Genomic DNA, 15,817 nt, shown 5'->3' on the forward strand with positions numbered 1-15,817 from the left:
TGGTGATGATGAACTCTTTTAGTTTTTTCTTGTCTGGGAAGCTCTTTGCCTGTCCTTCTATTCTAAATGATAGCTTTGCTGGGTAGAGCAATCTTAGCTGTAGGTACCTGCTTTTCATGACTTTAAATGTTTCCTGCCAACCCCTTGTAGCCTGCAAAGTTTCTTTTGAGAAATCAGCTGAAAGTCTTATGGGAACTCTCCTGTAGGTAACTAACTGCTTTCCTCTTGCTGCTTTTAAAATTCTCTCTTTATCCTTAAACTTTGCTATTTTAATTATAATGTGTCTTGGCATTGGCCTCTTTGTTTGCACTTTGTTTGGGACTCTGTGCTTCCTGGATTTGCATGTCTATTTCCTTCACCAAATTAGGGAAGTTTTCTTTCAATATTTTTTCAAATAGATTTCCAATATCTTGCTATTTCTCTTCTCCTTCTGGCACCCCAATGATGTTAATGTTGGACCTCTTGAAGTTGTCCCACAGGCTGCTTACACTATCCTCTTTTTTTTTTTTTATTCCTTTTTCTTCTTGTTATTCTGACTGGTTGTTTTTTGCTTCCTTATGTTCCAAATTCTTGATTTGATTCTCAGCTTCATCCAATCTATGGTTGTTTCCTTGTAAATTGTTCTTTATCAGTGTATCCTTCATTTCTGACTCCATCTTTTTTATGCTGTCGAGGTCCTCCCTAAGTTCCTTGAGCATCCTTATAACCAGTGTTTTGAACTCTGCCTCTGATAGATTGCTTATCTCCATTTTGTTAGTTCTTTTTCTGGAGCTTTGATCTGTTCTATCATTTGGGCCATATTTCTTTGACTGCTCATTTTGGCAGCCTCCCTGTGTTTGTTTCTATGCATTAGGTTGAGCTGCTATGCCTCCCTGTCTTGGTAGCATGGCCTAATGTAGTAGGTGTCCTGTAGGGTCCAGTGGCACAACCTCCCCTATCACCCAGTCTGGGTACTTGAGGTGCACCTTCATGTGGGCTGAGTCACAGGCTTGACTGCTGTTGGTAGGTCAATGATATAGATTTACCCAGGCCAGTCATCTGCAAGGACTGGCTGTGACCACTGACTGCAAAGCTCAGCCATCCATGGAGGATCAGCTGTGTGGGGGCAGAGTGGTGGTGCTCTGATATGGTCTGTAACTGTCCACTGGGTGCACAGGCTCTGGGGTTTCTTGGGTGGATCAGGCCAAGGTCAGCCCCCACCTGTGTTTTGCATGGGGCCACCCTGTATGAGCTATAAAGCAATCTGAGATGGCTGCTATTTGCTGGGCTTGGAGATTCCCAGGCGACGCCAAGCAGTGAATCTAGGTTGGCTACTGATAGTGCAGGGCTTGGGTCACTTAGCAAGTGGTATGGGGGCTGGGGACTCACTGAGGCTGACTGTTGCTTGTTTGTTAGTATTTAGAAAGTTGTGGAACATGAGCCAAGACCAGCCATTCATATGGAAAAGTCACAGTTAACATTTTGGGTGGGCCCATAAGTTGGGTGTCACAGAGTCTCAGGGGACCTTCAGGACAGGCCAGTATTAGTGAGGCTGATGGAGTCTCAGATATGGCACCCGCCTGCTGTCTCTGTTGGGGGAAGGACTCAGAAAAAGGACAATGGCCTCTGTCTGCCTTCCTGGTTGGGAGAAATCTGTCCTCTAACTTCCACTTTGATTCCAGACACTTCAGTTCCTCCCTGTATGCCACTGGTGCATTTCAAGCCACTATCCTGGTGCTGGAGGTCACGGGGAGTGAGTCTGAGTAAGTCCTGTGTGGGTTCTTTAAGGGGAACTGCTTGGGACTCCAGAAGTTTCTTCCACTGACTCAGTCCCCGCTAGGTTTTTGCAATCAGAAGTTATGGGGACTATCTTCCTGGCACTGAAACCTTAGGCTGGGGGGCCTATTGTGGGGCTGGGACTCCTCCCTCCCAAGCTATCCCTCCTGAATTTTTATCTACCACATATGAATGTGGGACCAACCCATTCTGTGTCTCCTCTCCTTCTACCAGTCTGAATGGATGTGATTTCTTTAATTCTGTAGTTGTCAGACTTCCATTCAACTTGACTTCTGATAGTTCTGAGTGATGGTTGTTCTAAATTTTAGTCATAAGCTTAATGTGGTTGTGGGAGGAGGTGATCCGTGTTTAGCTATGCCACCATCTTGACCAGGAGTCCTGGTGGGATGTTTCGAGTTTCATCCAAACAACCCTATCTGACTGATGGAGAGGCCAGGGCTCTTCTTTACAAAGGATAGCAAGGGGATTAAACTCACAGGCTCTGCCATCAGGCAGGCCATATGTTCAATTCTTGCCTCTGCCTCTTGACTGTGGTTCAAATTCAGCTAAGCACACAACCTCCTCATGCCTCAGTTTGGGCATGCCTCTGTTCCTCATCTGTAAGGTACACATCATTATTACATCCTTATACATGGTATGCCCAACAGCATAGATTTAGAATTATTGCTTTATGTAGTTGTCTTTTCAGTCAAATGGAGGAAAAGGAATTACAAATTAGTATCTTTAATATTTACCTATAAATATTAAATTTTCTGGTGGTCTCTATTTCTTTGTATGAATTTGAATTACTGTCTAGCATCCTTTTATTTCATCCTGTAGGACTCCTTTTGCCATTTCTTTTTTTCCTCTATTTTTTTTAGTAACGTGTTATTGACATACAACATGGTATTAATTTCAACAACATAATCATTTGATATTTGTATATACTAGACATACTTCATTTTATTTCACTTCATAGATATTGCAGTTTTTACAAATCAAAGGTTTATGACAATACTACATCAAGCAAATCTATTGGTGCCATTTTTCCAACAGGCTCAGATGATGGCCAGCATTTTTATCAATAACGTATTCTTTAATTATGGTACATAATTTGTGTTTTTAAACATAATGCTATTGTATACTTAATCGACTGCAGTATTGTGTAAACCTGACTTTTATATGTGCTGGGAAATAAAAAATATTGTGTGGCTTATTGTGATGTCCACCATATTACAGTGGTCTTGAACCAAACCTTCAACATCTCTGAGGTATGCCTGTATTATAAAATGATGATCACAATAAGTCTAGTTAATATCTGTTACTATACATAATTACAAAAATGTTTTTTCTTATGATAAAGACTTTTAAGATTTTCTCTCTTAGCAACTTCCAAATATGCAATACAGTATTATTAACTATAGTCACCATGCTGCACATTACATCCCCAGGACTTATTTATTTTATAACTGAAAGTTTGTACCTTTTGACCACTTTCACCCATTTTGTCCCCTACCCTCACCTCTGGCAACCATCATTCTGTTGTTTTCTGTATCTATGAGCTTGTTTTTTTTTTTTTTTAGAGTCCACATTTAAGTGAGATCATATGCTATTTTTCTTTCTCTGATATATTTCCTTTAGTTTCTTGCCCTCAAGATTCATCTACATTGTCACAAGTGGCAAGATTTCATTCTTTTTATGGCTGAATAATATTCTCCTTCATTTTTAAGTATAGTTTTGCTAAATATAGAATTCTTGGTTGTCAACTTCTGCCTTGCAGCACTTTTAATGTCCTCCCACCACATTCTTGCCTTCCTGTTTGATGAAAAATCAACTATTAATCTTATCAAGGACCCTTTGCATGTGATGATCCATTTATCTCATGCAATTTTCAGAATTCTCTCCTTGCCTTTTGCTTTTGACAGTTGGCTTATGATTGCCTAGTTGTGGATCTTTTTGGATTTATTCTGCTTGGATTAGTTGAGCTTTATGGATGTGTAAATTAATGTTTTTCATTAAATTTGGGAAGATTTTGATTATTGTTTCTTTAAATATTCTTCTCCTTCTTTCTCTGTCTCTTCACCCTCTGAGATTCCCATTATGTGTATGTTGGTATACTTAAGAGTGGCTCTTAGGTCTCAGGCTCTGCTCATTTTTCTTCACTTTTTTCTTTCTGTTTGACACATTGGATATCAATATCTTCAAATTTTCTGAGTTTTTTCATCTGCCTTTTCAAATCTGGTATTGACCCTCTCTAGTGAAAGTTTCATATCACATATTGTACTTTTCAACTCCAGGATTTCTATTTATTTACTGTAAAAATAACTTCTATCCCTTTGTTGATATTCTCTATTTATTAAAATATCATTCTCATACTTCTCTTTAGTTCTTTATACATGGTTTACTTTAACTCTCTTTGAATATATTCGAAATAGCTGATTTAAATCTTTACCTAAAAATGTCCAACATCTGGGCTTCCTCCGGGACAATTTCCATTGGTTGCTTTTTTTTTTTTTTTTTTTTTCCCTTTCCTGGGTATGGACTATTTCTTTGCAGGTATCATAATTTATTGTTCAAAACTGAACATTTTGAATATTATAATGTGGTAATTCTGGAAGTCAGGTTCTTCCTCCTCCCCAGAGTTTATTGTTGGTGGTGCTTGTTGTAGTTTTTGTTGTTTGTTTGTTAAGTGACTCTATTTGAACTTCCAGTATAGCTGATTGGTGTTATCTCTTAGTTACAGTTTACAAAGTATAACTCCCCTTACTATTTGCTTTGGCTGCCCCACAACTCTTTCAATGAAATTTAAGGTCCAGTCATTAGGAGAAGCAATTTATAAATATTAAATTTGTCTGTTTCTTAGATCTCAGCTGAGCAACCTCTATTCAAGGAATTTTTAAATCATAAGGCCAACTAGCATTTATTATGTCTTCATGTCAGAAAGAGAAAAAAAGAGAGATTTATATGAGAAGAGAAAAGGTCCCATTTCACTCTTCTAAGAGGACTGAAAAGATCCCCTCCTAAAAAGAATAAGCCACAATCCAGAAAGAATTGGTATTCACGTCAACCAGGATAAATGGCCTGAGCCCTTTCATTTCATTTCTAATATTTCTGACTTCTGATGGAAGGGTAGCACACCCTTGAAAACTTGAGTTAGATAAGTCTTGCAGTGTTGCCAGGAATAGGGGTACCTTACGTGAGGTTCTCTCTCCTCAGCAATTGGGGAAGTTTTAATGGCAATCTGGAGGCAATCAGGGACTAGGTCATAGAACCGGAAATGTAACTTGTAGAGTATGGGTAGAATGTCTTTATTACTGGGTGGGGATGGGGTAGGGAGACAGGCAATGGAATAAAGAATGGTTGATAAATTCTGTACCACTATGGTAAGCTTAGAGCAAGCGGCAGTTTGCTTTATCTGATTTCATATGTTCAACGAGCAGTTTTTAATATTGTTCTTTTGGTTTGTGAGATGTTCCTCAACCATCACCTTATACATTCATTCAACAAATATTTATCAGGTGTCAGGCACTGGGAGTAATGATATAAATAAAACAGGTTCCTCATGGTTATAGCAGAAATCTATGTATAGAAAATTATAGCAAGAGCAGGGATATGACTCAGTAAATCCAGAGAACTGGGAGTCCCGAGAAAGCCCCTCAGTCCAGCTAGTGAGGTAGGGGTAGGAGTTAGGATTCCATAAAGCCTCTGGAAGGAGACAGTGCTTGAGATTAATCTCTAATCTTGAAGCACAAGAAGTTTAGTGAGTGTTGGCAGGAGGAACATATGAGGGTGCAGGCATCCTAAAGAGAAGGCATAGCAATTGCAGAGAGGAGGGAGAGGGAGAGGGAGAGGGAGAGGGAGAGGGAGAGGGAGAGGGAGAGGGAGAGGGAGAGAGAGAGGGAGAGAGAGAGAGAGAGAGAGAGAGAGAGAGAGAGAGAGAGAGAGAGAGAGAGAGAGAGAGAGAGAAAGAGAGAGAGAGAGAGGGAGGGAGAGAGAGAGAGAGAGAGAGAGAGAGAGAGAGAGAGAGAGAGGGAGAGAGAGAGGGAGGGAGGGAGAGAGAGAGAGAGAGAGAGAGAGAGAGGGAGGGAGGGAGAGAGAGAAAGAGAGAGAGAGAGAGGGAGGGAGGGAGAGAGAGAGAGAAAGAGAGAGAGAGAGAGGGAGGGAGGGAGAGAGAGAGAGAGGGGGAGAGAGAGAGAGAGAGAGAGAGAATGCTGTTGGTACTTTCTAGAATGGAGAAATCACTTTGGAAGATGGTGGTGTATGGAGGGCACCAGAAGGAGATGAGATTATAAAGTTAAGTAAGGCCCAATCATGAAATGCCCTGCATGTTTTTAAGAGGTATCTGTGCTTTGTCTTCAATGTCATCTGGAAGTCAATGAAAGATTTTGCAGGAGCATGACCTGGATAGTGTAATAAGGTGGTTAAGAGTGCAGAATCTATATAGAATTGATGTTCAAAGTGTAGCCCTCTGTCAGCAACAGTAGCATCACCTGGGAACTTACTTCAATGCAAATTTTGGGCGCCATCCCAGAAACTCTGATGGTGGGACCCAGTCATCTGTGTTTTAACAGGCTTTCCAGATGATTCCAATGCATGATCAAATTGAAGAACCACTGCCCTAGACACACTACCTGGTTGGAATCCTAGCTTTCCCTTTGTATAACCTTAGGCAAGTTTGAAACACTTCTGAGCCTCAGCTGAGTTTCTGACGCTGTAAAATGGGCATTATAAAGTTGTTTCAAGGATTAAGTACATTAAGTTATGAAAACTGCTTAGAGCAATACCTGATCCATAGTCGTCGTCGTCGGCAGCCGTCCGTCTCGAGAGACGATGGTGTAGCTTCTCAAGAGTCTATCTGCACCGCCGAGAATGGCTGTGCAGTCCGACTTGGGAGTGACATGGTATCTGTCTCCTCCCGTGTTGAATGGACATCTTGTGATGACGCTGAAGCTACAGAGCCTGGGCAGGGTAATATGGAGGGTCTGCTGTTGCCCATGCAGCAGACCCCCCCTCTCTTCGCAGCTGAAGGGTCCAAGGGAAAGACGGAGTCGATACAGCTTGGGTTCAGGTGCGCCACAGGAGTTGCCGGTGTTGACTACAACGTCAAACCGCCTTAGGGACTCCGGCTCCGGATTTTCTGTCGGGGTTTACTCCCTTAGCCTTTCCCCTGAAGAGGTATGCCGCAAGGCAGCGGAGGTTTTTTGGAGTCGGAGTTTTCCTTCTCTGATGTACCCTGACTGGAAGATCGAACCAGCGACACTTAGCTCGCAGGCCGACGCTCAATCCACTGAGCTAAACCAGCCAGGGCAACTGATCCATAGTATGTGAGGCATTATATTGTCATCCAAATGCTTTTTGGGTGGCCAATTTTATATGACCTGTGGGTCTTAGTTTAGGGTTATGGTTCTTTTCTACTTTCCCTTCCCTTCCCTTCCCTTCCTTTATATGTAGAAAACTATCTATTAAAGGTCTCTTACAAACAAAGGGGGGGAGCTTAAGGGTAATTCACCTGCATATAGTGGTAGCACCCTAATGAGGATCAAGATCTGGTGCTTTTATAGAAGAGATGGAACTTAGCCTGTGACCTTGGACAAGCCCCTTTTGGGGGTTGTAACATGATTTTGGAGGACTCTGCATTCAGTAATTCTGATTACACTTAAATGAGTCAGATTCAGCAGGTATTTATTGAGTACTATTCTAGTAACTTTCAGAGAATTTCAGAAACCTGTTAGATGGATACTATTATTACCCCTAGTTAAAATTGAGAACATGGAAACTGAGAGGAGATAAGCTTGCCCCAAATCACACAGCACCCAAGTGGCAACACTGAACTTTGGGTCAGGTCGTTGGCTGATTCTAGGGCCTGTGTTTCTTCTGCCGGGTCACACTGCCTGCTGTGGCACACTGTTGCTTCTTTTAGAGAGATAAATTGGCTTGCCCAAGGTCACACAACTAAGCAAAGGGCAGAGGAGGAACTAAAACCCAGGTTTTCTGACTCCAGGGCCAGTGTTTGGTCTACAAATCACAGTGGCCTCTAACAATGAAGGCTAACAGCATGCTAAGTGCTGGACAGATTAATGGCCTGCCTCTTGCCTACGGGCTCCAACAATATAAAGTCAATAGAGAACACACCAGCCATGTAACACAATCAGCCATGTGCCACAGAGGTCAGCAGTCCTCTGCAGAAGCCAATTTGAAATGCTTGGAGGGTCCGAGACGGTTCAAGGTGAACTTCGTGACTGAGGACCCTGTCAGGAGCTATTTGAAACACATGGTCCAGTAATGGGGTGGGGGTGGTCAGTAATATCATTTTTGGTCCACACAAAGAAATTTTATCTCTTGATTTAAAATGACGTTGGAGAAAAATGTCATGATGTGGAGAAAATGTCTTTTAATTGTGAAGAAAAGTAGTTTGCAATTACAACAGGATGATTGGTATTTTTATAAAAAGAAAAAATCAACTTGTGCATATATACATGTGAAAACACTAGGAGGAAATAGCCCAACATACTCATTGCAGTGTGCGATTGTAAGCATTTTTGTTTTCTTCTTTGTAGTTATTGTTGTCTTCTAAAATTTCTATAAGAAGTTTATATTGCTTTTGTAATCAGGAAAAACACTCTGATTAAAAAGAAAATAAATCAAGCCATGCACTTCAGGAAGATGTAAGCATCCTTGCAGTGCACAATGCAGACCCACAGAAAGAAAAAAACAAGCCCTACTTGTTGCTCTTTCCTGCAGGAAGATGCTGATGACCTTATCACATCAGTGTGTGGTGAGGGCCCCCAGGGAGAAGTTTTTCTCAGGTCTCTGAACCAGGAAGAGCTGCTCTGGTTTGCTTTTATCTTATGGACACTGTGACTCATGTAACTCAATAATCTTCAAACTTTTCTTTGCCTGAGAATCCCCTATGATTGTTTAAACTTTTTATTTAGAGGTAATTTTAGATTTACATGGAAGTTGAAAAAAATAGTTCAAAAAGGGTATGTATACCCTTCATCCATTTTCCCCTAATGTCAACTGACCTAACCATACTACAGTGATCAAAACTAGGAAATTAACAGCGGTACAACACTAACTATATGTCTTAATCAGTTCAGGCTGCTATAATGAAGCACCATAGACTGGGTGGCTTCTAAACAATAGGCATTTATTTCTCACAGTTCTGGTGGCTGGAAGGCTGAGAAATGGGTGCCAGTATGGTTGGGTTCTTGTGAGAGCTCTCTTCTGGGTTGCAGAATGCTGTCTTATTGGATCCTGACATGATGGAAAGAGGGGAGAGAGCTCTCTGGCTCCACCCTTATGGCCTAATTACTTACTAAAAGCCCCACCTCCTCATATCGTTACACTGAGATTTAGTATTTCAACATATGAATTTTGGGGGGACACAAACCTTCATTCAATTGCATTAAGCAACGGAGTTTATTCATATTTCCTGTCTTTCCACTGATTTTTTTTTCTGTTCCAGGATCTCTCATGGCATTGAGTTGTCATGTCACCTGAGTATCTTCCAGTCTATAACAGTTCTTCAATCTTTCTGTTTTTCATGGTCTTGACACTTTTTAAGATATTGGCCAGCTATTTTCTAGAATGCCCCTCAACAGGGCTGTCTAATGTTCTTTTTTATGATTAGATTGAGGTTATACATATTTTTTATAATATCACATAAGTGACATTGTGCCATTCTCAGCATTTCCTGATGTTTTAAAAACTAAGGGTCTCCTTGAACATTTTTATCATAGTTTTAAACTCATAAGTGTAAATAGTTGCAAAGATGTTATTTCCAATCTATTGTAAACATCAGCATTTAAAACAAAACTGTTATTTCACACCTTTAAATGTATTAAATGGAATCTAAACACCAAAGTGATATTTATGCAAATCATTTTATTTTAAAACATATAAACAAGATATTTTTAAACATTTAACATTTTACCCCTTGAATCTGTATATCAAGTTCACTTTCTCCAGTAAATTTTATCTTTTATTTACTGTTGACATTATTACAGATGTCCCTCATTGCCGCCCTTGTCCACCCTTCACCAAGCCCCTGCCCCCCACCTTCCCCACACTGTTGTCTGTGTCCATGGGTTTTACATATATGCACAAATGTACTTTGATTATTTCTTCCAGTCTCCTATACCGCCCACCTCTGAGATCTATCAGTCTGCTCCATGTGTCCATGTCTCTGGTTTTATTTTGTTCATCAATTTTGTTCATTAGATTCCACATATAAATGAGATCATATGGTATTTGTCTTTCTCTGACTAGCTGATTTCACTTAGCATAATATTCTCTAGGTCCATCCATGCTGTTGCAAGCGATAAGAGTTCCTTTTTTTTTTTTTTTACAGCTGTGTAGAGTTCCATTATGTAAATGCACCACAGCTTATTTATCCAGACCTTGGCTATTATAAAGAATGCTGCTATAAACAATGGACAAAGGACCTAAATAGACACTTCTTCAAAGAAGATATATTAATGGCCAATAGACATATGAAAAAAAAAGTTCAATGTCATTGTTCATCAGAGAGATGAAAATTAAAACCACAATGAGATATCTCTGCACACCTACCAGAATGACTGTTATAAATAAATCAACAAACAACAAGTGCTGGAAGGATGTGGAGAAAAGGGAACCGTAGTGCACTGTTGGTGAGAACACAGACTGGTGCAGTCACCGTGGAAAGCAGTGTGGAGTTTCCTCAAAAAATTAAAAATGGAACTGCCTTTTGACCCACCAAATCAACTTCTGGGAATATATCCTAAGAATCCTGAAACATTAATCAGAAAGAATATATGAACCCCTATGTCCTTTATTGAGAAACTTAAGACTTGGGTACACTAAACAAAGCCAATTTCTGGGGGGGGGGATCAAAACCCACAGTAGAAAAAAAAGTCAACACTGGACCATAGCAGAACCCAGAGAATATATTATTTTAATTGAAAAACTCTAGGTACTTCATAATTGACCTTTTGATACAAAATGACTTATTAAATTTGCAATTTGTGGTTCTTGATGTTGAGGTCCATAGGACAAGCTAGGAAGTCTTCAAACCTTGAACTGAATTTCATGAGGGGTTATTTGGCTTTTGAATCAGTTTTCCTTGTTTAAGAGGTAGCAGCAGCAACAGCGCCCACCTTCTGGGCAGCTCCTTTCTTGGCATGATGAGCCTGTAGTACTGCCACAGCTTCATCCACCTTGGAGCAAAGAGACTCGGGGGCTTAAGCATGTACAGCAGCTGGGAGTTGTTGATCTCCAGCAGCATTCCTGTGATCTTGCCAGCCAGGTTCAAATGCATGGTTTGGATGAGCGGGAACTAACGTTCTCCCAGCATCTGCTTCTGTTCCTGGTGGGGGGTGGGGTGGTGGTGCTGCGGCCAGCATGGAGGCAGTCAGGGGCTCCTGCCCCTGCACATGGACTGCAGGCTGTGATGCCTGCAGAGACAGCATAGCAGGGTGAGGGCTGCGGACACTGGAGGCATACTTGTAAGGTGCCACAGCTCACGGAGCAGCAGCAGTGACAGCAGCACTGGGTGCTAGGTTCTGCACAGTTGTGAGAACACCTCTAGACTGGCAGCACCAGCCCCACCAAAGTCCATAGCCAAGTGATCTGGGCACTCAGATCTGACTCTCTGAGCAGTAAGTAGTAGAGAGGCCATGAGAGGCTGGAGCATTACCAGTTGGAGCCAGATGGTGAAGAGTTGGATGAGGCCCAGCCTGGCATATAACACTTGGCATTCCCCAGAAGCGTTGAGTTCTCCCACCTTGCTGCCAGCGTGGATTAGGTCTCACTTGTGCTAACTGGTTAGGTGTGTAATAGAGAGGTCCATCCTGAGCCTGTGGAACTTCTGGCACAAAGTAGCCACCAGCTGCATTCTGGAACTGATTTAAGATGGCATTGGCAGGGAGTACTCTCATACCAGCCACTTGCTGCATATACTGGTTGGTCAGGTGAGTCTTTCACTCTTCCTTCCTTTGGGCCAGAGTGACATACAGTAGCTTGAAGTCCATAATGCATCCATTCATCTCAGTGATGGCTTTGGTTGCCTCTTCAGGAGACGAGAAGCCGACAAAACCAAAGCCTTTGCTTCTCCTGTCTTCCAGCATTACCTTAGCACTGGTGATGGATCCAAAAGGAGAAAACTCTTTCCTTAACTTCTCATCAGCAATGGTGTCATCCAAGCTCTTAATGTAAAGATTCACCCCCTGGTATTGACTAATTTGCTCTTGTTTCAGCTGTTCAAATTTCCGTTTTAACTCAGCCTGCTGTTCCACTTTCTTTTGTGCATGGCCTACAAAAATGACTTTCCCACTGATTTCTTTTCCATTCATCTCTTCCACAGCTTTACTGGCATCCTTGTGTTTTTCATAGTTCACAAAGCCAAAGCCTTGGATTTCCCACTGGGATCTCTCATTACCTTGACACTTAAGGTCTTACCAAACTGGCTGAACAGTTCTTTCAGACTCTCATCAACTATCTCCTCCCCAAATATTTTGATATACACATTGGCGAACTCCTTGGCTTTGGCTCCAACCTCTTTTCGAGACTTGAATCTGTCCATAAACACTTTACGGTCATTGAGGAGCATGCTGTTCAACTTCTCGATGCCCTTGTCTGCAGCCTCTTGGGTCTCGAAGTAAACAAAGGCATAACCCTCAGAGCCGTTCTCATCACACACCACCTTGCAGGACAGAATGCTGCCAAAAGCAGAAAAAGTATCATGAAGTGCCTTGTTATCTATAGATTTGTTTAGGGTCTTGATGAAGACATTTCCCACACCAGATTTCCTCAAAGAGAGATCCCTCTGAGACCACATGATGCGGATTGGCTTTCCTTTAATCACATCAAAGCTCATGGTATCCAAGGTCCGCTCAGCGTCAGCTGGCTGCTGGAAGTTGTCCTAGGCATAACCCAGGGAGAAGCGGGGGATTATATCACAGCAGACCTGGATGGACAGTACAGGCCCGGCAGGACTGAGCCTTTTGTACAGCATGGCCTCAGCGACGGCTGAGTTCAGGTCACCCACATACAGAGAGGCCATAGGATAGCTGCTGGCGGCAGCGTTCATCTCCCCACGACCCCAAGCCCCGCCAGGAGGACTTCTTATAGGAACCACACACTACAAAAGGGGCTGTTCTTGGAGTCAGGGTCCATGCCATGACTCACAGGTGGCAGAATGAAGCTGAGAAGCGGGCGTAGGCTCAGAAACAGGAGGGGACAGAGGAATTCAGGGGCGGCTGGCTGGAGACCGCAAGACTGTATACAAAAGGCTCTCAGAAACAATATGGCCCTCCCTGGGAGTTTGTAATTCTCAGCTGTTGTGGTCTGAAGGTCCAAATTTCAAAAACAAATGTATTAAAATGGGGCTTTCCCTCCAAATTATAAAAATTCTTAAAGAGGCAACCAAACAGTGTCCATGTGGCCTCCACGACACGCGTTTCTCTATAAATACAGGCCTCGGGCTCCTGGCAGTTTAAGACTACAGCAGCCAGGGAAAGTTGATACAAAATATTAGTCTGTGCAGGCTCTGGGAGCCTGGAGGAACGAGTGCGCAAGCGCCTCTACGCTGGCACGCGCGTGCGGACATGCACGGACGTGCGCATGCACGCACCAGGGCGTGGGGTCGTGGGGTCGCGGGACTGAAACAACATGCAGACGCTCGGCTGGAGCTGAGGAGTGAGGAAGCCGGCGCCTCGCCTCCGAATGCGTACCGAGGGACGCCCAGGTGCTGTAGCGGCGGGATCCGGCAGACCGGAACCGTGACTTCCCTGGGGGTTCTCTGAGGAGGGTTCGCTTTTTCTTTCTCTCTTTTCTTCTTGCAGATTTTAAAGCATTTTCGTTTTTTTTTTAAACCCATTTTTTCCCTCAGGCTGCTGGGTTGGAAAGCAGCGGAACGTGTGGGAACTCAGGAGGAGGGAGGAGAGCGGGATTTTCTATGTAAGAACCGTGTCAGCTGCAAATATCCAATTTGGATGCCTTTTATTTTTTCTTCTTGTCTGATTGCTGTGTCCAGGACTTACAGTACTGTTTTGAAAAAGAGGTGAAAGCAGATATCCCCGTCTTGTACCCAGTCCTGAGGAGAATGATTGTAGTTTTTGGCCATTTAGTGTGACACTGGGCTGTAGGCTTGTCGTAAATGGCCTTTTTATGTTTAGGTATGGTCCCTCTAATCCTGCTCTGGTGAGCGTTTTTATCATAAATGGCTGTTGGATTTTATCAATGCTTTTTCAGTACCTGTTGAAATAATTATGTGGTTTTTATCCTTGATTTTGTTTATGTGGTGAATCACATTTATTAATTTGCCAATGTCGTACCAACCTTGCATTCCTGAAATAAATCCCTCTTGATCATTGTGTATGGTCTTTCTGATGCATTGCTGTATTCAGTTTGCTAATAGTTTGTTGAGGATTTTAGTGTCTGTGTTAGTCAGGGATATTGGCCTGTACTTTTTTTCTTTGCAGTGTCTTTATCTGATTTTGAAATTAGGATAATGATGGTCTTGTAAAATGAGTTTGGGAGCATTACCTCTTCTTGAATTTTATCAAATAGTTTGAGAAGGAGAGATGTTAGTTCTTCTTGGAATGCTTGGTAAAATTCACCTGTAAAGCTATCTAGTCCAGGTTTTTTTTTGTTTGTTGGGAATTTAAAAATATTTTTATTTATTTATTTTTAGAGAGAGAGGAAGAGTGAGAGAGGGGGAGAGAAACATCAATGTGCAGTTGTCTCTCACATGCCCCCAACTGGAGACTTGGTCCACAATTCAGGTATCTGCCCTGAATGGGAATCGAACCAGCAACCCTTTGGTTTGCAGGTCAGCACTCAATCCACTGAGCAACACAAGCCAGGGCTGTTGGGAATTTTTTGATTACTGCTTCAGTTTCACTAGGTGTCATCTGTTTATTCAGATTCTCTGATTCTTCCTGATTTAGTTTTGGAAGATTGTATGTTCCTAAGAATTTGTCCATTTCATCCAGCTTTTCCAGTTTGCTGGCATATAGTTGTTCATAATATTTTCTTACATTTCTTTGTATTTCTTTGGTGTCAGTAGTTCTGTCTCCTCTTTCATTTCTGATTTTATTTATTTCGGTTCTCTCTCTCTCTCTCTCTCTCTCTCTCTCTCTCTCTCTTTGATGAATCTGGTTAAAGGTTTGTCAATCTTGTTTATCTCTTCAAAGAACCAAATCTTGGATATTGATCTTCTGTATCATTTTTTAGACTATTTCGTTTATTTCTTCTCTGATCTTTATTATTACCTTTCTTCTACTCACTTTGGGCCTTGTTCTTTTTCAAGTTCCTTTAATTGAGAAGTTAGATTGTTTATTTGAGTGTTTTCCTTTTCTTTTCTTTTTTTTTTTTTTGCTTGCTTTTTAAGGTAAGCTTGTAATGCTGTTTTTCCCTCTTAGGATTGCTTTCCCTGTATCCCAGATTTTGGATTGTTGTTTTCTTATTTTAATTTGTTTCAAGGTATTTAGATTTCTTTCTTCATCTCATTGTTAACCCATTTGTTGTTTAGTAACATGTATTTTAGCTTTCATGTTTTTGTGTATTTTTCAGTGTTCTTCTTGTGGTTGATTTCTAGTATATAGCATGTGATCAGAGAAGTTGCTTGATATGATTTTAATCTTCTTAAATTTATTGAGACTTGTTTTATATCATAACATGTGGTGTATCCTGAAAAACCTTCCATGTGCACTTGAAAAGAATGTATATTCTGCTGTTTGGGGATGAGATGCTCTGAAGATATCAATTAAATCCTTCTGATCCAGTGTGTTGTTTATGGCCACTGTCTCCTTGTTGATTTTCTGTCTGGAAGATCTAGCCATTGAAGTCAGTGGGGTGTTAAAATCCCCAATTATGACTGTATTTCTCTCGATCCCTCCTTTTATATGTCCATCAAGATTTGTTTCACATATAGGGTGCTCCTATGTTGGGTTCATAAATGTTTATAGGGTTATATCCTCTTGTTGAATTGTTCCTTTTATCATTATGTAGTGTCCTTCTTTGTCTCTTACTAAAACCTTGGTTTGAAAGTATTTTGTCAGATATAAGTACTGCTACC

The 15,817-nt window shown here is 41.6% G+C and overlaps 1 pseudogene; it reads right to left on the reverse strand.

The window, feature by feature from the left end:
- Positions 1–10,733: 10,733 nt before the first annotated feature.
- On the reverse strand, positions 10,734–12,826 carry LOC149990681 (polyadenylate-binding protein 4 pseudogene; annotated as a pseudogene).
- Positions 12,827–15,817: the final 2,991 nt, after the last annotated feature.

This window comes from Furipterus horrens, unplaced genomic scaffold (assembly GCF_987537825.1).
Source record: "Furipterus horrens unplaced genomic scaffold, mFurHor1.1.pri manual_scaffold_17, whole genome shotgun sequence".
Taxonomy (NCBI): Eukaryota; Metazoa; Chordata; class Mammalia; order Chiroptera; family Furipteridae; genus Furipterus; species Furipterus horrens.